General features: G+C 53.0%; 1 long non-coding RNA gene across 2 annotated transcripts; it reads right to left on the bottom strand.

Annotated features, from left to right (window-relative positions):
• Positions 1-1,439: 1,439 nt before the first annotated feature.
• Positions 1,440-7,900, bottom strand: LOC121104935. 2 transcript variants are annotated; one of them, XR_005837283.1, is made up of 3 exons: positions 7,787-7,900; positions 2,235-2,460; positions 1,440-2,126 (listed from the first exon to the last, which is right to left on the bottom strand). It is a non-coding gene; the product is annotated as an uncharacterized LOC121104935 (long non-coding RNA). The 2 variants fall into 2 exon arrangements; XR_005837282.1 differs by lacking the exon at positions 7,787-7,900 and having other exon boundaries at positions 2,235-3,943.
• Positions 7,901-9,974: the final 2,074 nt, after the last annotated feature.

Genomic DNA, 9,974 nt, shown 5'->3' on the forward strand with positions numbered 1-9,974 from the left:
ACTGAGACGCGGAGGATCGCACACTGCACAGCCAGCAAGCGGCAGAATGAGGATCTGGACCCAGGCAATCCAATTCCAAAGCCAGTTAATCAGCTCCTGGGATGCATCGGTTTCTGTCTGTCTTCCCTTTGCAAGCCTTCAAATAGTAGAGGTTCTTCCCTTTGCCACGGGGCAAGGTGGTTGCTCCGCGGCCACATGCCTGCTGGGTGCCCAGACATCCAATCCACTTGCCCACGCTGGGGTGACACCATGTCTTCCTGATCCGGACTTTCCAGGGCTGAGGGTATGCCTTTAGCCACGTGCCCCTCAACCTTCCCAAGGGCCCTCTCACCCTGCCTGCCACTTGGAGAAGGAATGTGTTAGCTCTGCATATCCGGCTCCTGTCTTCCAGAGACCTAGACATTCAACCACAAAACAGGGATAATGGGATGAACTGGGTCACGCAGCCACCAGGAACCACACCCGCCACCTCCGCGAAGTCACTTGGGGTGGCCCATTTGGGGATCGTCCCTAAATCAACCCCTGCCCCTCCCACTGCTCCTTCAACGCATCTCCCCTGATTCTGTGCTGTGGGTCCTCGCAGCGTCTCTCAGGTTGGAAAGGTCCTCTGCCTGCTGCTGCCCAGAGCCCCAGCCCGTCATAAACCCAGCTGAAACGCCAGTCCAAGCCCGGCCCATTGTCATCGCAGTAAACAGCCTGGACACGAAGCCTGCCTCCCTCACTCCCCAGAAGATTAATAAATCAGATTCAGACGCTATTGTTCTGGACACAGTCAGAATCAATTGCAGGATTTTAAATCTCTCAGCACAGAGCAGCTGGCTGGCTACAAGAGGCCCCGCTATGTCTCTGGGAAAGCTGGCCAGGGATGGAAATAAGAGAGAAGAAAAGACCAAATAATCAATAGTTACCACAAGCTCTTGGCCATCCCTACCCAGTCTCCTTCAGGAGGCAGGTCCCCCACCTTACCACGATTCTCACTTAGTGAGGGGGGGCGAGGGGCAGAAAGTCAGGCTGAGAAGAGAGCGCACCCCCCCAGAGAGGCAGGTCTGAAGCTCTCAGATGGGCGAGGTCGCTCCCCACCCACCCCCTAACCTCACTGATGCCTAACTCCATCTGCAAATGTTGCACTCTTTCAAAAGTGAGCCCTCAGTGCCCGAAGCCACAGAGTGACTTCTAGTTTATTACCCCAGAATTCCCAAGAAGAATTCATAGAAATCCTTCTATCTTAGAGCAGTCACCACTCCCTTGCCACCCCCAGCCCCTAGGCTTCGGTCTTGTTGTCATTGGGTTTTGTTTTGTTTTTTAATCCCCTACTCTCATGGGAGACACAGTGTGCCCGCCACTGCCGCCTGAGTGGCTGCTAGCATTTTCCCGAGCTGTTTATGTGGAAAATCATAAAAATATTTGGTGGCCAAAAAAAGAGAGAGGAAATGCTTTGGTGGTCTGATGCAACAGAAATGCTTTTTTAAAAAAAAAAAAAAAGTGGGATGTCTTATTCTAACCCAAAAGCGTGCATAAACGCAGTATTGATTGAGAAGAACTCGGTGGAAAGCACATTCTTCTCGGAGACCTGGCCCACCCCACCCCCTCCAAGCAGACAAAAGCGCTGTTGGCAGCTGGCAGAGGGTAAGTCACTTATAATCCAGCCACAGGGTTTGGGAAGAGCTGAAAGCAGAAATTCTTGCGGGCTGTGTTTTACCCCGGGTCTGGTATTATGCTCCTGCCCCGGTGGCCTGATTCTCTTGGCTGAAGGACGAGGCCATTCTGACAGTGACGATGGCGATGGTGGTGGTGCTGAGGAAGACGTGGTTGCTGTGGCAGCTGACGCTGAGCAAGACACACCCGTCTGCGTTTTCCGGTCGCGAAGCCTCATCCCGTACGTCCTCGCCTTTGATGCTAGGGAGGCGGGGTAGGAATCATCACAGCATGCCCATTTCATAGAGGAGGAAAATGAAGCCCAGGTGGGCAAAGCGTCTTGCCCAAGAGCATACAATTTGTCAGTGGCAAAACCAACATTCAAGCCCTGCAGATAAGCTTTATACCATGTTACTTTGGACTCTCAGCAGCGCTGCCCAGTAGAAAGATTGTCGAGCCACGTATGTCCTTGGACGTTTCCTAGTGGGCACCTTTTTAAAACATGAAAAGAAACAGGTGAAATTGAGTTTACTAATATACTTTCTATAACCCCATAAATCCAAAATATTATCTTAATGTACCATCAATGCAAAACTTACTGATATGATGTTTTTCATTCTTTGTTTTCATGCTAAGTATCTGAAATCTGGTGTGCATTTTGCATTTTGAGCTCATGCTCATTTCACTGTGGCTAGTGGCTACATTATTGGCCAGGAGGCTATATGATTGGTCTAGAGGGATTCAACATGGCCTTGACACTGAGTGTGGCCATGAGAGAATCTCAGGCAAAGGGAAGCATCCCTGTGGCTTGACTCATCTTCGCTCCTGAAATCAAGCAGACAAAGCGTGAGAGTTCCTTCAGCTCACAGCTGTATTCTTCCTCTTACCTTCCTTCTCCTTCTTCTTGAGCACCGGCTGCCGCAGCCTCTAATCTCGGTGTTGACCCTGAGCGATTCACTAGTCATCTGCAAGCAGCCACATGGTCCCTGCTTTCTGAAGGTTTTCTGGCCTCCAACCCAATTGTCTCGTGCTCCACCAGGCACAGGGCAAGAACAACGACCTCTCGGAGCACACCGGGAGCTCAAATCGTGTTTCGGGAGGTAGATATGGATGGAAGGGGGAAAGAAGGAAGAGGGAGAAAGAAACAGAGGAAGGGAACGTGGCAGGGAGGGAGTAAAGGAAGAAAGGAAGGAAGGAATGTGTACCGGGTTGAAGAGTGTCCCCAAAATATTCGTGTTCACCCGGAACCTCAGAATGTAGCTTTATTGGGAAGTAGAGTCTTTGCACATTGAATAGTTAAGATGAGGTCGTATTGGATTAGGGTGCCCCCCGATCCAGTGACTGATGTCCTTAGGAGAAGAGGGAAAGGTGGACATAGACGCAGAGGACACAGGGGAGAGCATCTGGCCAAGACAGGGGTGGGTGGAGACTGGAGGAGGCATCCGCAGCTACAGCAAACCCCGGGTTGCTGCCGCCCTCGGACGCCGGGAGGGAGGCATGGAACAGAAAGAACCAACCCTACGAACACCTTCCTTCGGACCTCCATAACTGGAGAATACGTTTCTGTGGTTTTAAGCCACCCAGTTTGCAGTCTTACAAGACTAATACTGAAGGAGGGCAGCGGAGCCCACCAGACACGCCTTCTTGTAAAAAACCAGTGAAGAACAGTAAAGATCAGGGGCGCCTGGCTGGCACAGCGGTTAAGCATTTGCCTTCGGCTCAGGGCGTGATCCCGGCGTTATGGGATCGAGCCCCACATCAGGCTCCTCTGCTATGAGCCTGCTTCTTCCTCTCCCACTCCCCCTGCTTGTGTTCCCTCTCTCGCTGGCTGTCTCTCTCTCTGTCAAATAAATAAATAAAATCTTTAAAAAAAAAAAAAAAAAGAACTTGCAGTGGAGACAGTGAACTCGATGCTGGTATCCCTCCCCACACTCATTCCATTCCCAGTGAAATCAAATCAGCTTTGCTCTCACTCTCCCCTCTCGGGTCACCCATTCTGGTAATTAGCGCTGAGTCCCCTGAGGTTTGCTGTGATAAAACCTGAAAAAGAACAAACTCAGAGGGAAGGGGTGGAGGGAAGGGCAAAATGGGTGAAGGGGAGTAGGAGGTACGGGCTTCCGGCTATGGAATGAGTAGGGCACGGGGACGACAGGCACAGCAAAGGGAATATAGTCACGACATTGCGATAGTGTTGTGTGGTGACAGGTGGTAGCGACATTTGTGGTGAGCACGGATGACGCACAGACTTGTCAAATCACTCTGTCGTACACCTGAAATTAACAAAACGTTGTGTGTCAACTGTACTCAAAAAAAAAAAAAGGAAAGAAATTTAGGGGCGCCTGGGTGGCTCAGTTGGTTAAGCGTCTGCCTTTGCCTCAGGTCATGATCTCAGGGTCCTGGGATCGAGCCCCACATCAGGCTCCCTGCTCATCAGGGAGCCTGCTTCTCCCTCTCACTCTCCCTCTCTCTCTCTCTCTCTCAAATAAATAAAATCTTTCTAAAAATATTAAATTAAATTAAAAAGTAAAAATTTAAAGAGGATTCAAGTTATTTGAAATATCTTCTGCTAAAAGAGAGAATCATGCACTCAACGGGACTGCTGAGGACGGGATCCAGACCAAAGAACACAAGAGTGAGGGAGGCAAATTTCAGCTCCACCAGCAGAACTTTCGAAACAGCAGGCGGGATGGATGGCGAGTGCGTTACCTGATACGCCAGCCCTGGTGAACTCTGGCCCGGGGGATATCAAAAAGAGGCCATGGAGATTTTATCTTTCTGACATCATCACAGGAATTCCTCTTTGGATCAGAGCGTAAATCAGGTGACCACAGGGCCTTCTTCCAGCTTGACGCTGGTCCCGTGATCCCGAGGAGGAAGAGTCTGCGGTGGTCTAGGGGCAGTGCCACCCTGAAGGGGTGGAGGCCGGAGGCAGCAACTTCTCAGAGGCCAGACGCAGATGGGCCGTGGAAGTGGGCGCTAGAGACAAGCTTCTGGGTCTGCTGGGCCAGAACCTCCAAGAGCCGTGGCCGTTTGCCATCAACATGGCCCTGCACATGGTCTTGGCTCATCAGATTCTCAAGTGTTTGGACCAATATGGGGACTCTAATCCCAGAGGGGAAGGGGCTAGAGCAAAAACTTGGTGAGATAAGTAGGAGCACAGCACGTCATAGCCGTGTGCAGGTTAAATTCACAGGGGTGCAGGAAAGATGACTAGGAAAAACCCAAAGGTAGAAAAGCAGAAAGAAGCAGACTCCGGTGTTCTGCTTATTTATCTGCATATCAAACTTCTCTGAAACTTAGTGGCTTAACGCAACAGCCATTCTGTGATAGATCGTAAATGCGTGGGTTAGGAATGCCGGCAGGGTTCCGCTGGGTGATTCTTCTGTTCTGCGTGGTATCAGTGGCAGTTACTGTAAGGTTACACACGAGCAGATGGGCCGGTGCAGGAAAGTCTGCCACGGTCTCGCTCATGTGTCTGGCACCTTGACAGGGACAGCTGGAAGCCAGGCTCAGCGGGGGCTGTAAACCAGCATGCCTAACTACGGTGTCTCCAGTGTGGCCTTTCAGGGTCATTGGACTTCTTGCAGTCAGGTCAAGGCTCCGAGAGTGAGATGTCAGTGAACAAACCAGAAGCCACATGGCCTTTCATGATGGAGACTTAGAAGTCACCTATCATCGTTTCTGCCATGTTCTGGTGGTGGAAGCAGTCATAAGCCCACCCAGATTCAAGAGCGGGGATGTAGACCCCATCTCTCGATGGGAGGGAGGGTGTCAAAGAATTTGTCACCACGGCTTAAAACCACCTCCTCAGGGAGGAAAGAAATGGGAAGCATTGTCTTCTAGTTCACAGTCCTCCTGAGTAGCCTCAGCCTCCGCGGCAAACCCTCTTTTCACTTGGTTAACTTGAGTGGGGTTCTGTGCCTTGCAACCAAAACAGTCCTGTCTGGGGTTAAAGTGTGTCTCTCAAAATTGAATGCCGAAGCCCTAACCCCCAAGACCTCAGAACGTGAGTGTATGTGGTGATAGGGTCTTTAAAGAGGTGATGAAGTCAAAATGAGGTCCTTAGGGTGGGCCCTGATCCAATAGGACTGGTCTCTTTATCAGGAGAGATTAGGACACGGATACGCACAGAAGACCATGTGAAGACACAGCGAGATGGGCATCAACAAGCCACAGAGAGAGGCCTCAGAAGGAAGCAACCCTGCCAACACCTTGGTCTCAAACGTCCAGCCTTCAGAACTGGGAGGAAGTAAGTGTTTGCTGCACAAGCCACCCGGTCTGTGGTACTTTCTCGGGGCCGCGCCAGCAGACTACTCCCAGCCCTGGCTACACAAGCGTGCTCCGGCGTGCTGCGAGATCATAAAGCACGCTCAGAGCACAGGTCGCCGCCTCCCCAGCGTGCATCCCCTGGAGTCAGGACAGACGGGATGGGTGACTCATTTCTCCCGTCGCCGCTCCTGGCAAAGGAAAGCATTTACTAACACCCTTTACAAAGGCGGCCGCAGGCTTTTCTTTGGAAAGAGAAACACAGTCTTGGCCCAGCTTTCTTACAAATGCAGACACGTGGACGTGAATTCACACGTGCGTGCGTGCATGCACAAACACCCCTACACACCCACACACTCTACCCCGTGCGTTCCCTTTCTGACCCCCTCTCTCCCCCATCCCATCCCAAAGCCCGCCACAGACCGAGCATCGGGAAACCTATGTTCGGTCCCAGCTCCGCTAAGCTTCACTTAACTTTCCCAATTTTCTGCTTGCTCGGCTTTAGCACATCAGGGTCGGCCTGCAGATGCCTTCTAGGATGACTTTCCGCGCTAAAGGCTCGGGGATCCGTAATCTCCGTACGGCAGGAAGCCTAGCCTAGCGTCAGCGAACACGGTGTCTGCGGCTAATTCGCCATGAGCGTCTCACGTCTCCTCTCCCGTCTCAACTTCCCCGACTGTGAAGTGTGCTTAATGGCCTCCGGGCTCCCCTCTGACGTTCTGGGACCCAGGACCTGCTCTGTGTCCCATACCTTCACTTTCCAGAACTCATTTGTTCTTGCTCTTTCCGTCTTGAACAAAAAATGTCTCTTTCCCCACCTCTCCTCACGGCTTTGATCTCCCCAACATCTATTCCTTGAGGGCTCCCAGCTCCTACCTTTTCCTCTCCACTCCAAGCTCCACCTCACTGTAAGGATGAGCCGTCCACCACCCTGGCCTCTGTCCAATGACTTTGACTCCCCTCCATGTCCACCCCCTCCCCCATAATCACACGGGAACCTTCCACTGCCCAGCACCAGCACCTCATCCTTGGCCACAGTAGCCATCCTCCTCCTGTCCATCACTCTCACAAAGACCACTCTTTGCTCTCATTAAGACACCCGACTCCTGCACAGAGTCCCCTCCCTTCCTAGCTAGCCCGAGGGTCAGGATTCCTCGTTGAACCCACTCTCCTACTGTCACTGCCAACCCCTCCCCATGTTGTCCCTCAGTCACATTAACCCATAGAGCCTTGCAGCTTTGCAGTTAACCCAACAATGTGCCCTTTCCAGCCCCGGCTCTGGACACCAGAATCCCACTAGAGAAAGTCGTTCAATTGTGTGGACAAGGACCAAACGAAAGAGCAGCTCTAAGAGCAGCTGGCCTCAACAGAGATTGGCCATCCCTCCACTTGTCCCCACCAACCAGCCCTTCTTCCATCCCCCTTCCATTCCAGCCGCCTTCCAAACAAACCCCCAGCCTGGGAATGCTGACCGGCTCACTCTCACGGGATGAATGCGCCTCCTACTTTGCAGAGAAAATAGAGGCAATCAGGAAAGGCCGCCCTCACCTTCCTGCCACCCCGCCTACAAGTTCTGCACATGGCCCTGCCCTTCCTGCCGCAAGGAAGGGGCGATCCTCCACCTGTCTGGGGCTAATCCCACCACCTGGGCCAAGATTCCACCCCACCCCCACCTCCCTAAGTCCTTGTCCCAACAAGGAGCACACTCCCTCTGCTCTCCATGTCCTTGCCCCAGCCATGGGCACCCTTCTCTAGGCCCAAATGCTTGATCCCATCTCTCCTTTCCAGGAAAAAAAAAAAAGAGAGAGAGAGAGAGAGAAGAAAGAAAGAAAGAAAAGAAAGAAAGAAAGTCTTAGACTTCAGTGGCAACTTATTTCCCTACTACCTTCCTGGCCAAGAAACCTCCAAGCAGTCACAAGTTGATAAGGTCTTCTCTCTTCTCCGCTCATGGATGATTCAAGTGAAAATCCTTTAGGGGTTCTCTTTCTGTTAATAAAAGAGGGTATGCTCATTGTTTATTTACAAAAGAGTCGAATCATGCAGGAACATTGGAAAACCAGATCTCTTCTGCCACAGGCAGCTAGGGTCAGTGTGTCGTTCAGCTGCGGCCAGACGTCTGTCCGTTCACAGTATGTCCACGAGCCCTGCTTCATACTCCAAGTGCCGTCCTCCAACCTGCTTTTCTCAGGACATCAACAAGCGTGGAGGCATCAGCGATAGCCACTAGGACCCTGTTGTCCAGACTCCCCACAGTCTACTCAGCCAGTCGCTATTGCCGGGGCATTTCGTTTGCCATTTACGACCCGGCTCCCAACTCTGCCCCCGGCCAAGAAAAAGAGAAACCCCTTCCTAGAACAGCACCCTCCTGTACCCCCATCTCAGGGAGGGGCTCCCTCACTAACCCATAAAGACTCCAGGTCAAGATGCAGTGTGTCCCTTACTACAGGTGGCAGAGGTCACGTCAGCTCCAGCAGGACCCAGGGAAGGTGGCCTGGGTGTGGGAGGAGGAGAGAACCCCCCAATACACAAGCACACGTACACACACACACACACACACACCCCTGGCTGCCAGTACCAGCAGCATCCAGAGAAAAACTTTGAAAGTTCAGGGACACAACCTTGCTTCCCTTCTGACTCACAAGAAATGCAGCTCCTCCCCGGCCCAGCATGATGGTGAGGACCAGGCTTGATAGCTCACAAACCTGGGTTGGAATCTCCTTCCCACCTCCAACCTCGGGCCAATAGCTACAATGGCTCTGAGCCCTTTTCCCCATCTGTAAAATGGGCATAATGACCCCCGCCTTGCAGGGTGCGGGCACAGCGCAGGGGGCTGGCTGGCACCGGGGCTTAGGCAAGCACAGACAAATGCATGTGGAGGATTCCACCCTCAGGGAGAAAGAGCCACAGAGGAACCTGAGTTTCAGAAAGCTGGGAGCTGGGCGGGGCCGTGTGGGGCCTCAGCAATGACAGAGAGAGGCTGATGCTCGGTGAAGTACTTCGGTGTCAAGTAACTTCATTCTCATAGAAATCACAGGAGGTACCAATTAGGAAAAAAGAACTCACTCTGGGTCCTCAACGTAGAAAGGGCTTAATGCAGAGAACTGACTTTCTTGAAGGTGGAAGGGCCTCAGTGTCCCCCGCTGGAAAGTGGGTTGAGTGTCCCCCAGCTCAGCTCGTACAGAATGAGTCGGCCAGGCAGCGTGAGTGTGTCTGTTCCCAGCATAGGTCACTTATGGTGAACGTACATGGCCGGTTGGGCTGGCCTCCCAGCCCGCGTGCTCCCTCACCCCCCACCCCCCACCCCCCACCCCCACCCAGGAGTTTGCTTCAGAAGCAGCAAAGGGGATCCCCATGCAGATCCACTTAAGTCTGTCCGGCTAGCCGGCCTGTCCGGGGTGGTAGGTTTGGGAAGATTCTAAGCTTGGGTCCTCCCTCGGCAGTCACAAGCCCTGTGGCCTTGGCAAGATCTGTTATCCTGGGCCTCGGCCTCCTCCTCTGCCAGATGGAGGAAGGAGCACTTTGCAGGATCCACGCGGGGGGCTGCAGGGAACAGAAGGCATACTGGGCAGGGAGATGTGAAGCGACTTAGTGAAGGGAGGAAGCTGTTACCAGCCCCAGGACCGAGGCCCAGGTAAGAGCTGGAGGCACAGGAGGGCCCATCACTAGGAGCAGTCACCGCAGGGACCCAGAGCTGTGGCTGCCAGGAGGGGAGGAAATCCCCCGACCTCTCTCTTCTGGGCTTCCCATGTCCTGCTAGGATCTCAGAGCAGCCCAGGAGTCCAGCCTCCCAGGCACAGAGAGCAGGGCCAAGAAGGTAACTGGAGGACACAGCTGTCCCACCCAGCGGTGCCACTGTCACATTGGAAATAGCAGACAGCTCCCGTCCGTGGCAAGCACTCCCTGCATTCCAGTTCTTGTCGTCAGACTATCCACTGCGTGACTCCCCCCTGCTCTGTCCCATCCCCCGCCTCCAGGCCAGCACAAGGACTTGGTTTCCCCTTGTCTGCTTAGGGAGGAAATCATTGATGACGAGGACAACATTCAGCTCCAGATTTCACCTCAGGTCTCATTTT

This window comes from Ursus maritimus, unplaced genomic scaffold, assembly GCF_017311325.1.
Source record: "Ursus maritimus isolate PB19 unplaced genomic scaffold, ASM1731132v1 scaffold_24, whole genome shotgun sequence".
Lineage (NCBI taxonomy): Eukaryota > Metazoa > Chordata > Mammalia > Carnivora > Ursidae > Ursus > Ursus maritimus.